This window comes from Nycticebus coucang, chromosome 11 (assembly GCF_027406575.1).
Source record: "Nycticebus coucang isolate mNycCou1 chromosome 11, mNycCou1.pri, whole genome shotgun sequence".
NCBI lineage: Eukaryota > Metazoa > Chordata > Mammalia > Primates > Lorisidae > Nycticebus > Nycticebus coucang.
The window spans coordinates 100,718,907-100,738,667 of record NC_069790.1 but is presented as its reverse complement, the minus strand read 5'-3'; the positions used below and the strand labels follow the sequence as shown (position 1 = coordinate 100,738,667).

The following is a 19,761-nucleotide window of genomic DNA, read 5'->3' as shown; positions in this document are numbered from 1 at the left end:
CAACCTGTACTATCTTTTCTATATGACATTATACTGATGAATACAAATACCTTAATTGACCCCAACTCCTACTTGAGCTCTAGCCCAAATATACAAGTACTTACTTGACACTTTTTAATTCCCACAGATATCTAAACACATCTGGAATCATACCCTATTACTTTCCTTTTCCAAACTATAACCAAACTATAATCTTTAACTCCTCCACAGTCCATTGTCAGACAAATCTGACAAATGTAAAGTAAAAATAATCTCCAGAATTTATCTTTTTTTTTTTCCTTTTATTTATTTATTTTTTGGTTTTTGGCCGGGGCTGGGTTTGAACCCGCCACCTCCGGCATATGGGACCGGTGCCCTACCCCTTGAGCCACAGGCGCCGCCCGAATTTATCTCTTTTTATATCACATTTGAAAGTCTCCAGCCCTATCTTCATATGTCATCTATTTACTTATTTTTTCTGAGACAGAGTCTCACTTTGTCACTCTCCATAAAATGCCATAGCATCATAGCTCACGGTAACCTCAAACTCTTGGGCTCAAGCAATCCTCTTGCCTCAGCCTCCCAAGTACCTAAGACTACAGGTGACCACCTCAGGCTGGTTTCAACTCCTGAGCTCAAGCTCCCACCTAGGGCTCCCAGAGTTCTAGGATTACAGGCGTGAGCCACAGCACCCAGCCAACATGTCATCTTTTTAAAAACTAGAGATTTCCTACTCTAAGCTTATACTGCTCCCAAATACCTGTAAAGGGGTGGCACCTGTGGCTCAGTGGGTAGGGCACTGGCTCCATACACCGAGGGTGGCAGGTTCTAACCCCACCTCAGCCAAACTGCAACAAAAAATAGCCTGTAGTCCCAGCTACTCGGGAGTCTGAGGCAAGAGAATCACCTAAGCCCAGGAGCTGGAGGTTGCTGTGAGCTGTGACACCACAGCACTCTACCAAGGACGATAAAGTGAGACTCTGTCTCTAAAAAATAAATAAATAAAAATAACCAAATACTGTAAAGTCCATATACATGGGAGCACAGAATTATAAACTTCCTAATCAGGGTACAACCTCATCAGCTTTATTTCCCACTACTCAACAAGTAGAGGAAAATCCACTTGCTATTTCTCAAATCAGACTATTAATAATGCCCTTCCTCTCAGCCCCTCTTCTCCATCAATAACACAACTACTCAAAGTCCTACTTAAACTTCTCCTAACCTAGGGGAAGTGATTTAGAAGGAATCCCTAACCTTACTTTTCTCCCAGATCACTTTCCTCTTCCGAGAAGAAATTCCTCCCTCCTTCTATAATGCCACACAACCCTTTCTTTATTCTATTTCGTTCTTAAACAGCAATACTAGTATGTTAGTTAGAAACCCTGTCTTTCTCCACTTCTAGACAAGGTCCACAGTTTGTTACTCTAGCACCTAGCACATACCCAGATTATAGTGTACCTTTAATCAATGTCTGGTGAATGAATAGCAAAACTACAAAGTAAGGACATACTTAAGAGGTTATTTTTCTTTCTTTTTTTTTTTTTATTTTTGGCCAGGGCTAGGTTTGAACTCGCCACCTCTGGCACATGGGGCTGGTGCCCTACTCTGTTGAGCCACAGGCGCCACCCAAGAGGTTATTTTTCAATGGAGAGTATGCCTCATCCTCTGGAACATAAAACAAAAATTAGGTCCCCTAGTCCCTAGCTCCCCAATTCTTAGTCCATTGCTCAAATAGTTTTAAGCAATGTTTCATGGGGACATTTCCTCACTTCCTCTTGTTCTTTGTAGGTTTACTGCCAGGCTAACCACATTAGCATTCAGTAGCAGCAACAAAATAGACTTAAAATTCCAAAAAGCAAAGACTTTACAATTACCAACAATAAAACACAAGTTCTTTTTATCAAATGGTCTTAATGTACATACCTACAAAGCTCATTCTTCACAGGTGATTCTGAAAATGGCTTGGCATAGTTTATCCAACAGGCACCACTTAAGGGTTATTAAGAAAATGACCACTTTCTTTTCACCAAAGCAGGGCCATACTTTTCGCATCTTTAACCACAGAAGTCAGCATGCATGAATTATTCTAAATACTATGCTTATATACTACATAATACAATCACTATAAATAGCAGAAGTCTAAATCACCAAAGAGATATCCCACATAAAAGTAGTTCTGGCGGCGCCTGTGGCTCAGTGAGTAGGGCGCTGGCCCCATATACCAAGGGTGGCAGGTTCAAACCCAGCCCCAGCCAAACTGCAACAACAACAACATAGCCAGGCGTTGTGGCAGGTGCCTGTAGTCACAGCTGCTCGGGAGGCTGAGGCAAGAGAATCGCCTAAGCCCAGGAGCTGGAGGTTGCTGTGAGCTATGATGCCACAGCACTCTACCAAGGGTGACAAAGTGAGACTGTGTCTCTGAAAAAAAAAAAAAAAAAGTAGTTCTAGTGGTTTCTTCTGAAAATATAACCCTCCCCCAAATTACGGTGATTATCCCACCCAATAAAATTAGACTTTTCCCCAGTATTATCTTCTCTTTCCCACTCTTTTCCCCACCAACCCTTCTTCAACACACAAATATACCCTTCATTACTGGACATGACTTCCTCAGGAAATTATCTGATGGTTCAGTACCAGTTGGAATTTTAAACTATTTTGTGGTTGGGCACAGGGTCAGACTATCTTCTGCTTCTACTAGCACTTCTGCTAATAGTGACTGCTATTAGTGATACAACCCAGATTTGCCTCAAGGGATCACAAATGTGACAGGCATACCTTAACTACTTTGTTCTTTAATATACTAGAACATCTTTATAAAGTTGTTACTCCTAGCTTTTCTTCAGTTCATAGAAAGTTCAACTGGTATCATATAAATGTTCACGTTTTAGGACACTTTAAGCATAAAGACCATGACATAATGGAGTCTTTTTGATGTTTCAGTAACTAAACTCCACTGCATGAGGTTGAAAACACATTAGCCTAATTCTGAAACAGACTTTTGAAAAATATATATATTCCAAGATAAATAATCCTCCTATTTTCCTAGAGGAGTCAAATATTCATTTTCCAAGTTTTGTCCATTTTACATTAAAGTAACTTCAAATAAAGTATTCTTGTTGCTCCAGGATTAAAGTTTCCTATAGCTCAATGTGGTTTTAATCTTCTGGAAACACCTGTAATTGATTTGTTTCACCTCCTTTTATTACTTATCTTCCAGCCTGTTCACCTTCGTAGAATGCTAATGGATAAAAGTACTAACTGAAAACCCAAGAAAGTGGATAATCCACCTCCTAGTTAATAAGGAAATATAGATGATACAAAAGGCACAAAAATTAACATGTATCCAGAGACTTTAAAAACATAAGAACTTGATCTAAATAAAATGTTTCTAAAATAAACTTAACAAGTGGGTTTTTTTTCCTTGCCATTTCACTAAGCATTCACGGAAAACTGTATTTGGGTAAGCTCAAGCTGAAAACACTAGCTTTAGTTTGCAAGAAAAACATGAAATAAGAAAAAGAAAATGTCTTTTAGTACAGAATATTTTCTGAAATGTTTGTATAAAACCAAAGATTAGTATTTATAAGATTGATTTTCCAAGTACTACTTATATACAGATTACTAAGCATCACACATAGGCACAAACAAATATCTAAATTCAAATATCCCATTTCTTGGATGATTACAGGCCCAGAGAGGATACATCTAAACTCCTCTAAACTCCTGAGGTTGGAGGAGACATTTGTGAAACTCAACAGCCTGCAAGAGTTCCCTCTCACCCTCCAACTTTCCACAGTGACACTGAATAGATGAATAAGTCTGCTTCAGCATGAAGCACTGGGCATGTCTAAAGACATCTGACAAAAACAGAATGTGTACATTAATTTCCAGTTGAGGCAGGACTGCAGAATGTGTTTCTAAAGACTGACAGTTGGGGCGGCGCCTGTGGCTCAGTCGGTAAGGCGCCGGCCCCATATACCGAGGGTGGCGGGTTCAAACCTGGCCCCGGCCAAACTGCAAAACCAAAAAATATCCGGGCGTTGTGGCAGGCGCCTGTAGTCCCAGCTACTCGGGAGGCTGAGGCAAGAGAATCGCTTAAGCCCATGAGTTGGAGGTTGCTGTGGCCCACGGCACTCTACCGAGGGCCATAAAGTGAGACTCTGTCTCTACAAAAAAAAAAAAAAAAAAAAGACTGACAGTTGATAGACCAAAAATCAGCATACTTTTTCAAATCCTTCTGAAAAATTAATTTCAGTAATTACTGTTTTTATAAAGTATAAAATTTAATCCTAGACCACAAGGAGTTTAAATTTCCCTTAAGAGTCACCCATTTGTGGTTATTTCACATAAAATGCTCTTGAAGGGCAACCCAAAGATTTAGTTGCCTACAATGCACAGGGAGTGCAAATTCAGGTATTTAAATCATAGGAAGCTGGCCTTCAGCTCTCTAACAAACTGAAGAGATGAGCGCGCAATTAAGATTTAATAAAACCAAAACCCTACAATTTTGAGTTCTGTTGAAATATACATGAATTGAGGGCGGCACCTGTGGCTCAAAGGAGTAGGCGCTGGCCCCATATGCTGGAGGTGGCGAGTTCAAGCCCAGCCCCAGCCAAAAACTGCAAAAAAAAAGAAAAAGAAATATACATGAATTGAGAAGGAAACCTGAAATCTGTTTTCCTTTAATCCCTTCTATATCTGAACAAAGGCCCTCATTATCTCCTACTCATATAGATCCTTCTCCAAGTACAGGAGCTAAATTTTCTTAACACATGGTAAGAAACCGGGGTGCAGTGGTGCTTGCATGTACTCCCCAATGCTCCAGAGGCTGAGGCAGGAGAATGGCTCAAGCCCAGTTCAAGGCCAGTCTGAGAAACACAGCCAGGCCCACCCATCTCCCCACCCTCAGGTCTCTAATTTAAAAAAAAATTTCTTTTTGAATGTTAAGAAAATTATTTACATGAAAACTCATGGCTTGAAGTTTTGTTTTGTTTTTGCTTAAATGACACTGATTACTAAGCAAAACGTCTTCCCTCTTACATGCTGAGTTTGAGATTGTGATGAAATCAAAGAACTTCAAATAAAGATGAAGTCAAAAGATTAACTAAATAGTTATTCTTAATTTGATTTTGATCATAAGCCCTCTTGAAAGCAATGGTCTATAAAGAAGAAAATAAAGCCCCTTGACACAAAAAATTCTGCACATAACTGATGATCCAATTTAAGAATATACTACATTACATGTGATAACTGTATGTTCACTTTTGCACTCATAAAATAAGGAAATCACACTCAGATGCACACATATAACTAGTCATATTTTCACTACCTTATGGGGAAACTTGTTGAGAACTTTCAAACACAAATTTAGGATGCCAGAATATGACTGGATCAAAAACGCAAAAACAAAAACAAAAAAAGAACCCAAACAGCATCTCCAAGGCTCCACCCACCCCTTCCCTTTAGTGAGGAAGAACCCAATTAACTTACTGTTCAAGGCCAAAGGAAAATTAATTTTTAAAAGGCAAGGCTGAGATGAAATAATTAAAGGCTCACTATGAAGATAGCTTATTTCCTGGGACAAAGCTGTACCCACTCTGCTGCCCAACACTTGTCCACGCTGACAGGCTCACTCACCCTTCTTTTGAGTTTCTCAGTACATGCTCTCTAAACACAAGAAAATGTATATTTTGCTCTGACCACATGAAGAATTCAGCACAAGTGACACCAGCTCTAAAGTAAGCAATTAATATATTCTCATCTAATGCTTGAGAATAAAGAATGAAGATCAGGCAACAGCTCCTCCAACTGGCTGGAGCAGATACCATCTGAAGTCCTAAATACAAAAAAAATTTCAAACTCCCGAGTTCTGATGGGCACATTCAAATGCACTGCAGAAACTTTGGGACCAGCAGCATCGACACAACAGGTGAGAGACGCGGTGGACATCACTGCACAATGAAGTGGAAAATATACAAAAACCGAAAGGGTCTGGGGATGTGAGGTAATACCGTGCACAAGGCCACTCCTGAGCCCCAGTCTTCCCATTGACAAGGTTCGGTTCCTTCGGAAGGGCGTGCCACTCCCCCTCTCTCTTACCCAGGGGACCTCCACCCAAAGCACAGGAAGAACCGAAGCCCCTCCGTGAGCACACTCAGCTGGGTTAGAAAACACAACGTCGCTCCTTATTTCTGCGTACAAAAGGACTTTGCGCCCTCCTTTTCGAACTGCTACCGGGGCCGCCTCCTAACTTGCAAGAAGGTGGGCAACGCGCCATATTCCAGCGTCCCCCTGTCTACCTGGGTAACAAGCCCACGCTACTCTGGCAGGAGGGAAGCTTCAGAGGTAGCCTGAAGAGCCAGCCAGCCTCCTCTCCCACAGGAGACAGCGGCTCCCGCGCCCCGGCCTGACCACGTCGCGCCGCGCCGCCGGCGGACGAGACCCGGGAAGGGCCGAGGGGGCGAGCGGGGAGCTGCGGCTCCGGTCCCGCGCAACCCGCCCACCTCCCGCTCCAGGGCCCGGCGCGCTCGCCCGCGCCTCCTGCTCCCGAGCCCGCGGGAAGACCGGGCCCTGGGTTCCACGGTGGGGAGGAGGCCGCGGCCCCGAGAGCCCCAGGCGGCAGGAGAGGCCGGAACCCTAGGGCTCTCGGAGGGCAGCGCCTCCCTCCCGAGCCCGCCAGGACGCCTGGGGCCTAGTGAGGCCTGCGCATCCTCGGGGTGGCGGTTTGACTGGGCCGGGCCGGGGGCCCCCGCCCGAGGCGGGCCGAATCCGGCGGGGGCCCAGGCCCGGAGCCGGGGGCAGCAGGGTGCCGGCAGCGGGGCGGGCCGGCCGGCCGGCGGGCGGGCGGCGTGTTGCGGCTGCGCCGGGGCTGAAATAGCTGGAGATTGCGCGGTAGGGCACTCACCTCAGAGCGGCTGCGCTACCGTGGGCCTGCGCCGTGGAGACTGCGACCGCGCCGGCTCCTCGCAGCCTCCTGCCACCAGCGGCAATGGCGAGCGCTGCCGCCTCTGCCGCCGCCGCCGCCGCCGAGGAGGGGGAGGGGAGGGAGGGAGGCACGCACGCGACGCACGGGCTCGGCTTCCCCGCCCGGCGGCGCCATGATGGGGAGGTCGGCAAGGTGGGTCGAAGGGCCGGCAGGCCGCGGAGCGGGCTTCGGGTGAGAACTCAAGTCTTGTGGCACAGCCTCCTCGTCTTCGCACGTCGCTGCGAAGGTTTGGACGGGGCTGGAACTACGACAACTGGGTTAGCGAAACGTGGACGGCCCGGAGAAGTGGCGCAGGCAGCCCAAAATGGTTGCTGATCTGGAAGGAGCACCATCTCTTGCCCCCCAACCTCGGGAATTGGGACCTCCCTAAGGTGCCTGGAGGATCGGAAAGGGGTTCCCTGGAATTTTCCTCTGCTGTGCCTTCCCTCTCGCATCCTCACCCTCTCTTTGGAATGGTCTCTGCTTCTCTGCCTCAAACTCTGCCCAGACATCTGAACGTAAAAGTTTTTGTGCAAAACAACGTATTTATTCACTCATTGCGTTCGTTCGGCAAACATTTCTAGAGGGGTCTTTCTATGCCAAATATTGTTCTGAGCGCGGTGAAGACGCACCTGTTAGCAAGAGAGTCTTGGTATTCACGGAACTTATAAGAAGCATTAGGGACCTCCAAAGAGGTGCCTGAGAATTAGAGAGCGGGAGACAGTGGGATAACAGTCCAATGTTGTAGACAAAGGAGGGGTAGTTTTTGTTTGTTGTTTAAGTGAGATCAGAAGATTGCTTTCATCACAATTACTAAGGCTGATTGTTTAAATTCTGGGCCCGGGTTGGTACCTCCAGAACCTTTGCTTGTTAGCCTAGAAACTTGCATTTTTAACACCTTGCCCATCCATGCTCCCCTGGTATTTCTTGGCACCCCATAGTGTAAGCCATTGCGTTAGGAAATTAATTACTGAATATCCCAAAGGGTGTCAGAAAACAGTTTAACAAAATCAGGAAGCTTTACTTTTCAAGAAGATTATAGTTAGCTCAAAGTTCAACAGGTTTAAAAATTGAATTTATTTTTCTCCACGGTTCTCTAAGAAAGTAAATACTCCAGCCAGAAACCAAAGAATGTTCCATTACACCTTCCTCTCTCCCTGGATTCCCACACATCCAGTCTTTAAAACTTCTTTTTTTTTTTTTTTGCAATAGACTCTTAATGGTCTCTCTGCTACTAGAATTGCCCTCTTCAAACCATCCTCCACACTACAACACTATAGTTTGAATAGGGGAGTTGGTTTGGTTTTGGTTTTGGTTTTTTGGAGACTGGGTCTTGCTGTGTTGTAGGGCTGAGAGTGCAGTGGTATCATCGTAGTTCCAACTCTTTCAGGTCTCAATATTATTTCCTCTAGGAAGCATTCCTTCATCTTCCACGATTGAAGCTAGTCTTAACCATCCAACATTTATTGAGTCCTTAAGTTGTGTGTTTGCCCTATTCTAAGCCCTCTCCACACATTATCTCCTTTCTCGTTTAATTCTCAAGTGGCACCCATAAGGTAGATACTACTGTTATCCTATTTAACACAGGGAGGTGTGTAAGTTACTTGCCCAAACCCAGACAGAGATGGAGCCGGGTCTGAAAGCCATCTGTCTGACCTCAGATTTATACCCTTAACCAATACTAGGGTTTTTCAGACTGTAGGTCAGTACCGAATGGTGAGATACAAAACTAACTTAGCAGGGCCAGGTGCAGTGGCTCACGCCTATAATCCTAGCACTCTGGGAGGCTGAGGCAGGTGAATCACTTGAGTTCAAGAGTTGGAGACCAGCCTGAGCAAGAGCAAGACCCAGTCTCTACCAAAAAATATGCTCTATGGGCACTTGTGGCAGGTGTCCATAGTCCCAGCTACTTGGGAGGCTGAGGCAAGAGGATCACTTGAGCCCAAGAGCTTGAGGTTGCTGAGAGCTGTGACACCATGACACTCAAGGTGAGACTCTTACTCAAAAAAAAAAAAAAAAAAACAACTTGGCTCAGCACCAGTAGCTCAGTGAGTAGGGTGCCTGTCACATACACTGAAGGTGGCGGGTTCAAGCCTGGCCCGGGCCTGCTAAACAACAATGACAACAGCAACCAAAAAATAGCCTGGCGTTGTTTCAGGGTCCTGTAGTCCCACCTACTTGGGAGACTAAGGCAAGAGAATTGCTTAAACCCAAGAGTTGGAGGTTACTGCAAGCTGTGACATCACAGCACTCTACCAAGGGCAGGGGACTTAATGGGCTATGATCAACATTTCATAAAATAGAGAATATTAGAGAACATCAAGCTTAGGCTCTTGTTTCAGCACACTTCTGTCAGATTCTCTTGTGTGACAAATTCTCTGATCTTACAAACATTGAAAATACCAGATTACACAAATATTACCAAAGTTAACACAAAAATATGAATGCTATGGATTTATTTCTTCATTCTCATATTTAATTCTGAACCTTCTTAGAGTTAAATGACATTTACAATCCTAAGTAAATTGAGGTTACTGCCCCAAGCTGACTGGGTTTATCATCGCAGAAATAGGGATTCGGTCTTTGTTTCTGAACAGAGGCTGAGGCTCTGAGCAGGCTGAGGCTGCCTTTTGGCTAAGATACTTCTGCTACCACTGTGAACACATTCAATCCCTTTTATACAGTTGCTATGTTCATAGGTTTTTCCCAGACTGCCCTAGAGATTAGATTTCCAGCGGCCTTACCTGGTTCTTGCTGGACCTATTGATTAGGTTATGAAGTAGGCGACATTCTGGTGACCTCACCCAGATTCTTTCCAGTCTTGATTAGATCCAACTGATCTCTGCTGGATAATTAAATTTGGCATTCTTTTCCTATACTTGTCCTTTCTGCCACAATCTCAAAGTTATTCTAATGACACAAAGGTAGTTTGAACCAAGCTCTAGAGCAGTGGTTCTCAACCTTCCTAATGCCGCAATCCTTTAATATAGTTCCTGTGGGTTGAGACCCACAGGTTGAGAACGGCTGCTCTAGAGGGTCCTACTGACCTCCTTAGGAACTTGGTGGGTTTTTTTGGAGACAGCCCTTGGTAGAGTGCTGTGGCGTCACAGCTCACAGCAACCTCCAGCTCTTGGGTTTAAGTAATTCTCTTGCCTCAGCCTCCCAAGTAACTGGGACTACAGGCACCCACCACAATGCCCAGCTATTTTTGTTGTTGTTGTCACTGTTGTTTAGCAGGCCCAGGCCGGGTTCGAACCCTCCAGCCCCGGTGCATGTGGCCAGTGCCCCAACTTCTGAGCTATGGGTGCTGAGCCTATTTTGTTTGTATTTATTTATTTATTTTGAGACAGAGTCTCCCTATGTTACCCTGGGTAGAGTGCTGTGATGTCACAGCTCACAGCAACCTCGAACTCTTGGGCTTAAGCAATTCTCTTGCTTCAGCCTCCCAAGTAGCTGGGACTACAGGCTCCCGCCACAGTACCTGACTATTTTTTCGTTTCAGTTTGGCTGGTCCGGATTCAAACCTGCCACACTTGGTATATTGGGCTGGCGCCTTACTGAGCTACAGGCACCACCTGGAACTTGTTCTTTGTAGACAAGATAGCTCTTGACAATTTTAAGCAAAGAACTAAGGTTAAAACATGAGAAAATCCAAACATGAGTAGTCTCCAGAGGGCACATAAGGCTTCTCCTTTCCCCACCGTCGTGTTCCTCCCAAGGTGGAGGCAGGATAGAAAGCAAGAAATTTCTCCCCACTCTAACCCCACACAAACAAAAGAAGAAAATCTTGATAAAATTGGAGAATATGGAGTAATATTTTCTTGGGGTAGAGCCTTTAAAAGAAAAGATTCAGGCTTGGCGCCCATAGCAGAGTGGTTACAGCGCCAGCCGCATGCACCAAGGATGGCGGGTTTAAACCCAGCCTGGGCCTGCCAAACAACAATGATGGCTACAACCAAAAAATAGCCGGGTGTTGTGGCGGGCACCTGTAGTCCCAGCTACCTGGGAGGCAGAGGCAGGAGAATCGCTTAAGCCCAGGAGTTGGAGGTTGCTGTGAGCTGTGATGCCATAGCACTCTACCCAGGGCGACAGCTTGAGACTCTGTCTCAAAAAAAAAAAGAAAGAAAAGATTCAACAAAAATGGATTGGTACCTGTAGCTCAACTGGCTAAGGTACCAGCCATATACATCAAAGCTGGTGGGTTCGAATCCATCCCAGGCCCACCAAACAACAATGACAATTACAACCAAAAAATACCCAGGGCACTCTACCCAGGGCAACAGCTTGAGCTGTCTCAAAAAAAAAAAAAAAAAGATTCAACAAAAATAAATGATATCTCCCTTCTATTTCTCAACATGTGGTAACAAGGGCTGCCCCTGTCCTTCTCAGAAGCCACCCAGCCAGCATGCTCTTTTTCCCCCTCTCCCACAAGGTAGCCAGGCCCCAGGGCTATGGCCCACAGATGAAGGCCTGGGTCAGCCCCAGGCTTACTGCAAAGATGCTGTGGTTTGTCTTTCTCTCCAGTTTCTCTGGTTAGTGTGGTTCTTTGTCCCACTAGAAAGCAGAGTTCTAACATTCATATTTGGGTATTGATGGGGAGGAACAAGCAGAGAAAATCAGAGTCCAACCTATCTTTCCTGACTTCTGTATTGTGGTTTGTACCCAGCTGGTAATACAGTGCCACTTTGGCAGGTTGTGTCATTGTCCCCTGTATATGTATATACACACACACACCCCTCAGACCTCACAGGGTATAGAGGTGACTGCAGGATTCAGGCATTTCGAGACCCCCAACCAAATATCCTCTCCATACTATCCTAATATCAGTCCTTGAAAGTTACTCTGAACTCCCTAACAATAATTAAGCTAGAGATGGCTAAAAGAAATGAAAAGAAGAAAAAAAAAAAACAATGAAGGAGATAAACAAGACAAATTCAACACTGCTTGGTAACTGATGAGATATTGAGGGACTAGGAGGGCAAAGGTCAGAAGTGATTCCATGATTTTAAGAACTCAATGACAGGCCGGGTGTGGTGGCTCACACCTGTAGTCCCAGCGCTGTGGGAGGCCGAGGCGGGTGGATTGCCTGAGATCAAAGGTTCGAGACCAGTATGAACAGCAGTGAGCCAGAGTAAGACCCCGACTCTACTAACATCAAGAACATTGCCAGAGGAAGAAGAAAATGAACAACAAAAAAGAGTACTTCAAATGAAGAAGAATGAACAAGGAAGTTGAAATTAAAAAAAAAAAAGAACTCAATGACAGGCTCATTGCCTGTAGCTCAAGCGGCTAAGGTGCCAGCCACATACACCAGAGCTGGTGGGTTCGAATCCAGCCCGGGCCTGCCTAACAACAAGGACAACTACAACCAGAAAATAGCCGGCCACTGTGGCAGGTGCCTGTAGTCCCAGCTACTTGGGAGTCTGAGGCAAGAGAATTGCTTAAGCCCAGGAGCTGGAGGTTGCTGTGAGCTGTGATGCCACAGCACTCTACCTAGGGTGACAGCTTGAGGCTCTGTCTCAAAAAAAAAAAAAAGGCTCGTCACCTGTGGCTCAAGTGGCTAAGGAACAGCCATATACACCTCAGCTGGCGGGTTCGAATCCAGCCCAGGCCCACCAAACAACAATGACGGCTGCAACCAAAAAGCCGGGCGCTGTAGCGGGCGCCTGTAGTCCCAGCTACGTGGGAGGCAGAGACAAGAGAATCCCTTGAGCCCAGGAGTTTGAGGTTGCTGTGAGCTGTGATGCCACAGCACTCTACGGAACAGCTTGAGGCTCTGTCTCAAAAAAAAAAAAAAGAATTCAATGACAGAGATGGTAGTGTCATTGACAGTCTTCTAAAGGGAAGTCAATTTAGATAGAAAGAGGATGTATTGGGCGGCGCCTGTGGCTCAGTCGGTGGGGCGCTGGCCCCATGTACCGAGGGTGACGGGTTCAAGCCCGGCCCCGGCCAAACTGCAACCAAAAAATAGCCAGGCGTTGTGGCGGGCGCCTGTAGTCCCAGCTACTCGGGAGGCTGAGGCAGGAGAATCGCTTAAGCCCAGGAGTTGGAGGTTGCTGTGAGCTGTGTGAGGCCACGGCACTCTACCGAGGGCCATAGAGTGAGACTCTGTCTCTACAAAAAAAAAAAAAAAAAGAAAGAGGATGTATTTGAGCAATGGGCAGCCACTGGAAAGCCTTGCATTTGGGCCAATCACTCTGGACGTAGTCAACAACATGGGATGGCTGTGGGGAAGGCTGAGCAGAGCAATCAGGGCTGAGTAGGGACAAAGTGGTGCCACTGGCATGGGGGGAAGGATGGAATAAATGTGTTTTCCAATAACCCCCTAATACTTTTATTGGTATTTATACTGAATAACTTTGGACAGTTGCTCCTTTTTTTTTTTTTTTTAGAGACAGAGTCTCACTTTGTCGCCCTTGGTAGAGTGCCGTGGTGTCAGGCACCCGCCATAATGCCCAGCTATTTTCTTTGTTGCAGTTTGGCTGGGGCCAGGTTCAATCCTGCCACCCTCAGTATATGGGGCCAGCGCCGTAGGCACTGAGCCACAGGCGCTACCCTGGACAATTGTTCTTTTTTAAAATGAGATATTCGGTCATTACATTTATTTATTCAACAGATGCCTTGTAACAGTCACCCTCTATAGAGTGCTGTGTCATCATAGCTCACAGCAGCCTCTAACTCTTGGGCTTAAGTGATTCTCTTGCCTTAGCCTCCCAGGTAGCCAGGACTACAGGCGCCTGCTACAACACCCGACTGGCTTTTTTTGTTGTTGTGGATGTCATTGTTGTTATAGCAGGTTCAGGCCGGGTTTGAACCTGCCAGCCCCGATGTGTGTGGCCAGCGCCCTAACCACTGAACTACGGGCGCCGAACCGCTGTCTTAGGAATTTCAAATGTCTGTCTGGCTAAGAGACTTAGACTGGAAGCATGCTGGAGCTAAGTCACATTAATAATGACGTTATGGAGATAAGATCCATGAACACACTGATGTCCTCAAGATTGTGATATTCCTGCAGTACCTTCTGGCCACAGATGATTAGTTCAGTTCATGCTGAACCAATTGGGTTCTTTCTGGGGGGTCTCTCTTTCTCTCTCTCTCTGTATGTGTGTGTGTGTATTTGAGGACAGCTTATGTAACTTTGGGGCTATAGGCAGAAACAATTTTCCACCAAATGAACTAGGAAATGGAAAATCCATCAGTAGTGGGAAAGGAATGAGGCTTATGCACGCAGAGAAGAGGGAAAGAGAGAAAGAGAAAGAGATTTCCTAGAGTCTCCATATTGCTCTAGTTTGCTTGTTTGTTTTTGGTTAAGTGTTCTTGCCACTTGACATATTGCTCTAGTTTCTGATTCTCTTCCTAAGACCTCTAGGATTCCTGCCTTTGGGTTTTGTAAGATACTGAGTAGTTCCTAATCAATTGTTCTTTTTGCTGAAAGCAATTTGAGAAAGGTTTCTGATAGGCAGATGCTCCCAGACTAAAGAATTGTAGCTGATGTTCATGTGCTGCGTGTAAGGCTCTTGGCAAGCCTCACACAGGGACCCAGTATGAGTCAAGTGTGGTGCCACCCTCAAGGAACTTAGTGGAGAGAAGACAAAGTCTGTACTTCAGTGACTAAGATAGAGGCTAGGAAGAGAGCACCCATGAGAGATGTGTTTACCAACTGGACGAAGTGGCTCACACCTGTAATCCTAGCACTCTGGGAGGCTAGGGTGGGTGGACTGCTTGAGCTCAGGAGTTTGAGACCAGCCTGAGCAAGAACGAGACCCTATCTCCACTAAAAATGGAAAAACCAGCCAGGAATAGTAATGGGCCCCTGTAATCCAGCTACTTGGGAGGCTGAGGCAAGAAGATTGCTTGAGCCCAGGCATTTGAGGTTGCACCACGACAGTCTAGCCTGGGGACCAGAGTGAGACTCTGTCTCAAAAAAAAAAAAAGAAAAGAAAGAGATGTGTTTATCAAGCTCTTTGAGGGTTTTGAGGAGGTCTGGGACCTCCTTTAAAGGAGGGAAGGACAAGCCAGGAATGGAGGACGTGTGAGTGCAGGATTAGCACTTGCATGACCCTGAGAGTGAGAGCCTCACATTAGCTTGGTTGGCTAATAGTGGAGGCCAGGAGGACTGCATAGAAAAGTTAGTGTCTGGCTCAGCGCCTGTGGCTCAAGTGGCTAAAGCGCCAGGCACATACACCTGAGCTGGGGGGGTTCAAATCTAGCACCAAACAACAATGACGGCTGCAACCAAAAAATAGCCAGGCATTGTGGTGGGTGCCTGTGGTCCAGCTACTTGGGAGGCGGAGGCAGGAGAATCGCTTGAGCCCAGGAGTTGGAGGTTGCTGTGAGCTGTGATGCCACAGCACTCTACCCAGGGTGACAGCTTGAGGCTCTGTCTCAAAAGAAAGAAAAGTTAGTGTCTGAGCTGAACCAAGCAATGGACAGGGTGGATTTGGACATGATGGCAATGTCAGATACCTCAAAGTAAAGTACCACTGTAGAAAATCCTCTCCTGAGAATTCTTAAGGTCTGCTCTAGGATCATCAGACTCTGCAATGTGTCTCTTTTTTTATTTTTTGAGACAGAGCCTCAAGCTGTCACCCTGGGTAGGGTGCTTGGCATCACAGCTCACAGCAACCTCCAACTCCTGGCCTTAATCGATTCTCTTGCCTCAGCCTTCCAAGTAGCTGGGACTACAGGTGCTCACCACAATGCCCGGCTATTTTCTGGTTGTAGTTGTCCTTGTTGTTTGGCAGGCCTGGGCTGGATTTGAACCCGCCAGCTCTGGTGTATGTGGCTGGGGCCTTAGCCACTTGAGCCACAGGCGCCCAGCCTCTTCAGTGTCTCAAGAGTACAGGCCATGCTAGAAGAAAGGACAGCAGAAAAAAAAAAAAATAATGGAGAGAACATGAAGTCAGATTCTGTAGGCAACAAGAAAATAGTGATGATTATTAAACTGGGAAATTACATAATCAGAGTAGTACTTAAGAGGATGAATGGATGGGTGTGGTGGTTCATGCCTATAATCCTAGCACTCTAGGAGGCTGAGATTGGAGGATCACTTGAGATCAGGTGTTTGAGACCAGCCTGAACAAGAGTAAGATCCAATCTGAACAAGAGTAAGATCCAATCTCTACTAAAAATATAGAAAGTTGGGGCGGCGCCTGTGGCTCAAAGGGGTAGGGAGCTGGTCCCGTATGCCGGAGGTGGTGGGTTCAAACTCAGCCCCAGCCAAAAACTGCAAAAAAATAAAATAAATTACATCTTTAAAAAAAAAAAAAAAAGAAAGTTGGCTGGGCACAGTGGCTCACACCTGTAATCATAGCACTCTGGGAGACCGAGGCGGGTGGATTACTTGAGCTCATGAGTTTGAGACCAGCCTGAGCAAAAGCTAAACCTCATGTCTACTAAAAATAGAAAAACTGGCTCGGTGCCTGTAGCATAGTGGTTATGGCGCCAGCCACGTACACCAAGGCTGGAGGGTTCGAACCAAAAAATAGCTGGGCGTTGTGGTGGGCGCCTATAGTCCCAGCTACTAGGGAGGCTGAGGCAAGAGAATTGTTGAAGCCCAAAAGTTTGAGGTTGCTGTGCGCTGTGACACCATGGCACTCTACTGACAGTGACATAGTGAGACTCTGTCTCAAAAATAATAATAATAATAATGACATGTTTGGATTGGAACACGCAGAGTCTTGCAGAGTTTGGGATGCCAGCTGTACCCGCATACAGGTGGAGAAGCCAACAAGCAAGGGAGGAGACCTAACCAAAAAGAGGCCTTGAAAGACCTTTGTCACAATAGTCTTCGTGGAACCAGGAGCAGAAGCCAGATTTGGAGGGGTACCAGAACCCCTGCAGAATGAAGGGAGAGAAGGAACATAGAGATAGCTAGAATAGACTATTCCTTTAAGAAGAAAGAATAAGGGCGGCGCCTGTGGCTCAGTGAGCAGGGCGCCGGCCCCATATACCGAGGGTGGCGGGTTCAAGCCCAGCCCCGGCCAAACTGCAACCAAAAAATAGCTGGGCATTGTGGCGGGTGCCTGTAGTCCCAGCTGCTCGGGAGGCTGAGGCAAGAGAATCGCGTAAGCCCAAGAGTTAGAGGTTGCTGTGAGCCGTGTGACACCACGGCACTCTACCCGAGGGCGGTACAGTGAGACTCTGTCTCTACAAAAAAAAAAAAAAAGAAGAAAGAATAAGTAGGGAATCATAGAGATGCTGTGATACCTAGAAAGAGCTTAGGGTCAAGGCGGAGTGTTTCTACTGGAAATGAAGGAGATTTGAACCTATTTATACAAAAGGAGCCAATGGAGAGGGGTTGAGGCCATGGCGAAAAAGAGGAGGAAGAAGCGTCCCAAAGAGGCGAGAGAGCACATGAGTAGGGTGTGCTGGAAGGAGATGAGAGCCTACAGGGGAGGAAGGAAGATTAGCGGGCATGGGTGTGAGTAGAGGGGCCTAGGAGGGAGACAGAAGTCAAGCTGATCTAGGTGGTTGGCCCCTGTTTTCTCTCTGCTGAAAGGGGGCCCCAGCAGTCAACAGCCCCTGCATGCTTCCAGCAGTCAGGAGCAAGGGCAACAGAATGGCACAGGCTGTACACAGGAGCTCAAGACTAGCCTGGGCAACATAGTGAGACTCCTCATTTCTAAAAATATATACTTTTTGAATTTGGGCACCAAATAAGGACAGACAGGAGAGCTGACCACTGATGCCAAGGCTTGGCCCAGCTGCTCAAATCTGTTGACACTACTCAACGTGGCTCACACTTTCTGGGACTTTTTTGAGACAGATTCTCACTTTGTCACCCTCAGTAGAGTGCTGTAGCATCATACCTCACAGCAACCTCAAACTCTTGGGCGTGGGCAATGCTCTTGTCTCAGCCTCCTGAGTAGCGAGGACTACGGTGCCTGCCACAATGCTCAGCTATTTTTTTTAGAGACTCGCTATTTTTTTAGGGTCTTGCCCTGGCTCAGGCTGGCCTCAAACCTCTGAGCTCAGGCAATTTACTCCCCTCCACCACCTCGGTCTCCCCAGAGTGCTAGGATTACAGGAGTGAGCCACCACACCTGGCACATGACACAGCACATGACTTTCCACAGCACATGACAGACATAGCACAATACATCACTAATACATCAAGTTCTCTGCTTGTTTGGGGCTTTTTTTTTTTTTTTAAGAGTTAATTTAGGGATTATTACTGTTGTTTGTTTTTGTTGATGGTGATGGTGGGTGGGTGGTTTAATTGTGGTAAAATGCATTATATTAGTTTGCTGGGACTGCCTGATAAAATACCTCAGGCCTACTCAACAAATTTATCTTGTTACAGTTTTGGAGGCTGAAGTTGGAGATGAAGGTGTCACCCAGTTTAGTTTCTTCTAAGGCCTCTCTCCTCAGCTTTCAGACACATTTTCTCACTTCTGCCTGCACATGTCTCTTCTCTGCCTCTCTGGCTCTCACTCTTTCACCTTCTCTCTCTGTGTATGTCCAAATCTCCTCTTCTTATAAATACACCAGTCATATTGAAGTAGGACCCACACTGGGACCCCTTGTAACTTAATTACCCCTTTAAAGACCTTTCTCCAAATAGTCACAATCTGAGGTACTTACAAGAGTTGGGTGGCACCTGTGGCTCAGTAAGTAGGGCGCTGGCCCCATATACCAAGGGTGCAGGGTTCAAACCTGGCCCTGGCCAAATTGCAACAACAAAAAAATAGCCGGGCTTGGGCGGCGCCTGTGGCTCAAGGAGTAGGGCGCTGGTCCCATATGCCGGAGGTGGTGGGTTCAAACCCAGCCCCGGCCAAAAAAATCACAAAAAAAAAAAAAAAAAAAAAAAAATAGCCGGACTTTCTAGCAGTCACCTGTAGTCCCAGCTGCTCAGGAGGCTGAGGCAAGAGAATCACTTAAGCCCAAGAGTTAGAAGTTGCTGTCTGCTGTGATGCCACTGCACTCTACCAAGGGTGACAAAGTGAGATTCTGTCTCAAAAAAAAAAAAGAAAAAGAGGGCGGCGCCTGTGGCTCAGTGAGTAGGGCACCAGCCCCATATGCCGAGGGTGGCGGGTTCAAACCCAGCCCCAGCCAAACTGCAACAAAAAAATAGCCGGGTGCTGTGGCAGGCGCCTGTAGTCCCAGCTACTTGGGAGGCTGAGGCAAGAGAATCGCTTAAGCCCAGGAGCTGGAGGTTGCTGTGAGCTGTGTGATGCCATGGCACTCTACCAAGGGCCATAAAGTGAGACTCTGTCTCTACAAAAAAAAAAGAAAGAAAGAAAAAAAGAGTTAGTTTATTTTCTTTTTTTTTTTTTTTTTTGAGACAGAGCCTCAAGCTGTCAGCCTGGGTAGAGTGCCGTGGCATCACAGCTTATAGCAACCTCTAACTCCTGGGCTCAAGTGATTCTCCTGCCTCTGCCTCCCAAGGAGCTGGGACTACATGCACCTCCACAATGCCCGGCTATTTTTGGTTGCAGCTGTCATTGTTGTTTGGCGGGCCCGGGCTGGATTCGAACCTGCCAGCTTAGGTGTATGTGGCTGGTGCCTTAGCCGCTTGAGCCACAGGCACTGAGCCAGAGTTAGAGTTTAAACATGAAAATTTGCTCATGTTGAGCATTTAGCTCATGACATAATATAAGTTTAGCTCATAACATAACATAAATTTACCATCTTAACCATTTTTTTTCTTTTTTTTTTTTTTTTTTTTTTTGCAGTTTTTGGCCAGGGCTGGGCTCTACCTCCAGCATATGGGGCCAGCGCCCTACTCCTTTGAGCCACAGGTGCCACCCATCTTAACCGTTTTTAAGTGGATAGTTCAGCAGTCTTTTGGTTTTTGTCTTTGTTTTTTATGT

General features: G+C 46.3%; 1 protein-coding gene across 6 annotated transcripts in view; it reads right to left on the bottom strand.

Annotated features, from left to right (window-relative positions):
* Nucleotides 1-7,004, bottom strand: part of NRF1 (nuclear respiratory factor 1) — a 170,723-nt gene extending 163,719 nt beyond the window's left edge. For 4 of the 6 annotated variants that reach the window (XR_008383665.1, XR_008383664.1, XM_053609141.1 and 1 more), the window contains exon 1: nucleotides 6,887-6,998. The gene's annotated coding sequence lies outside the window, so the exon portion shown is untranslated. Of the gene's footprint in view, nucleotides 1-756; nucleotides 2,359-6,886 lie in introns of those variants that run through there. The other 2 variants (XM_053609142.1, XM_053609143.1) reach the window with 2 other exon arrangements.
* Between the last annotated feature and the right edge of the window lie 12,757 nt (nucleotides 7,005-19,761).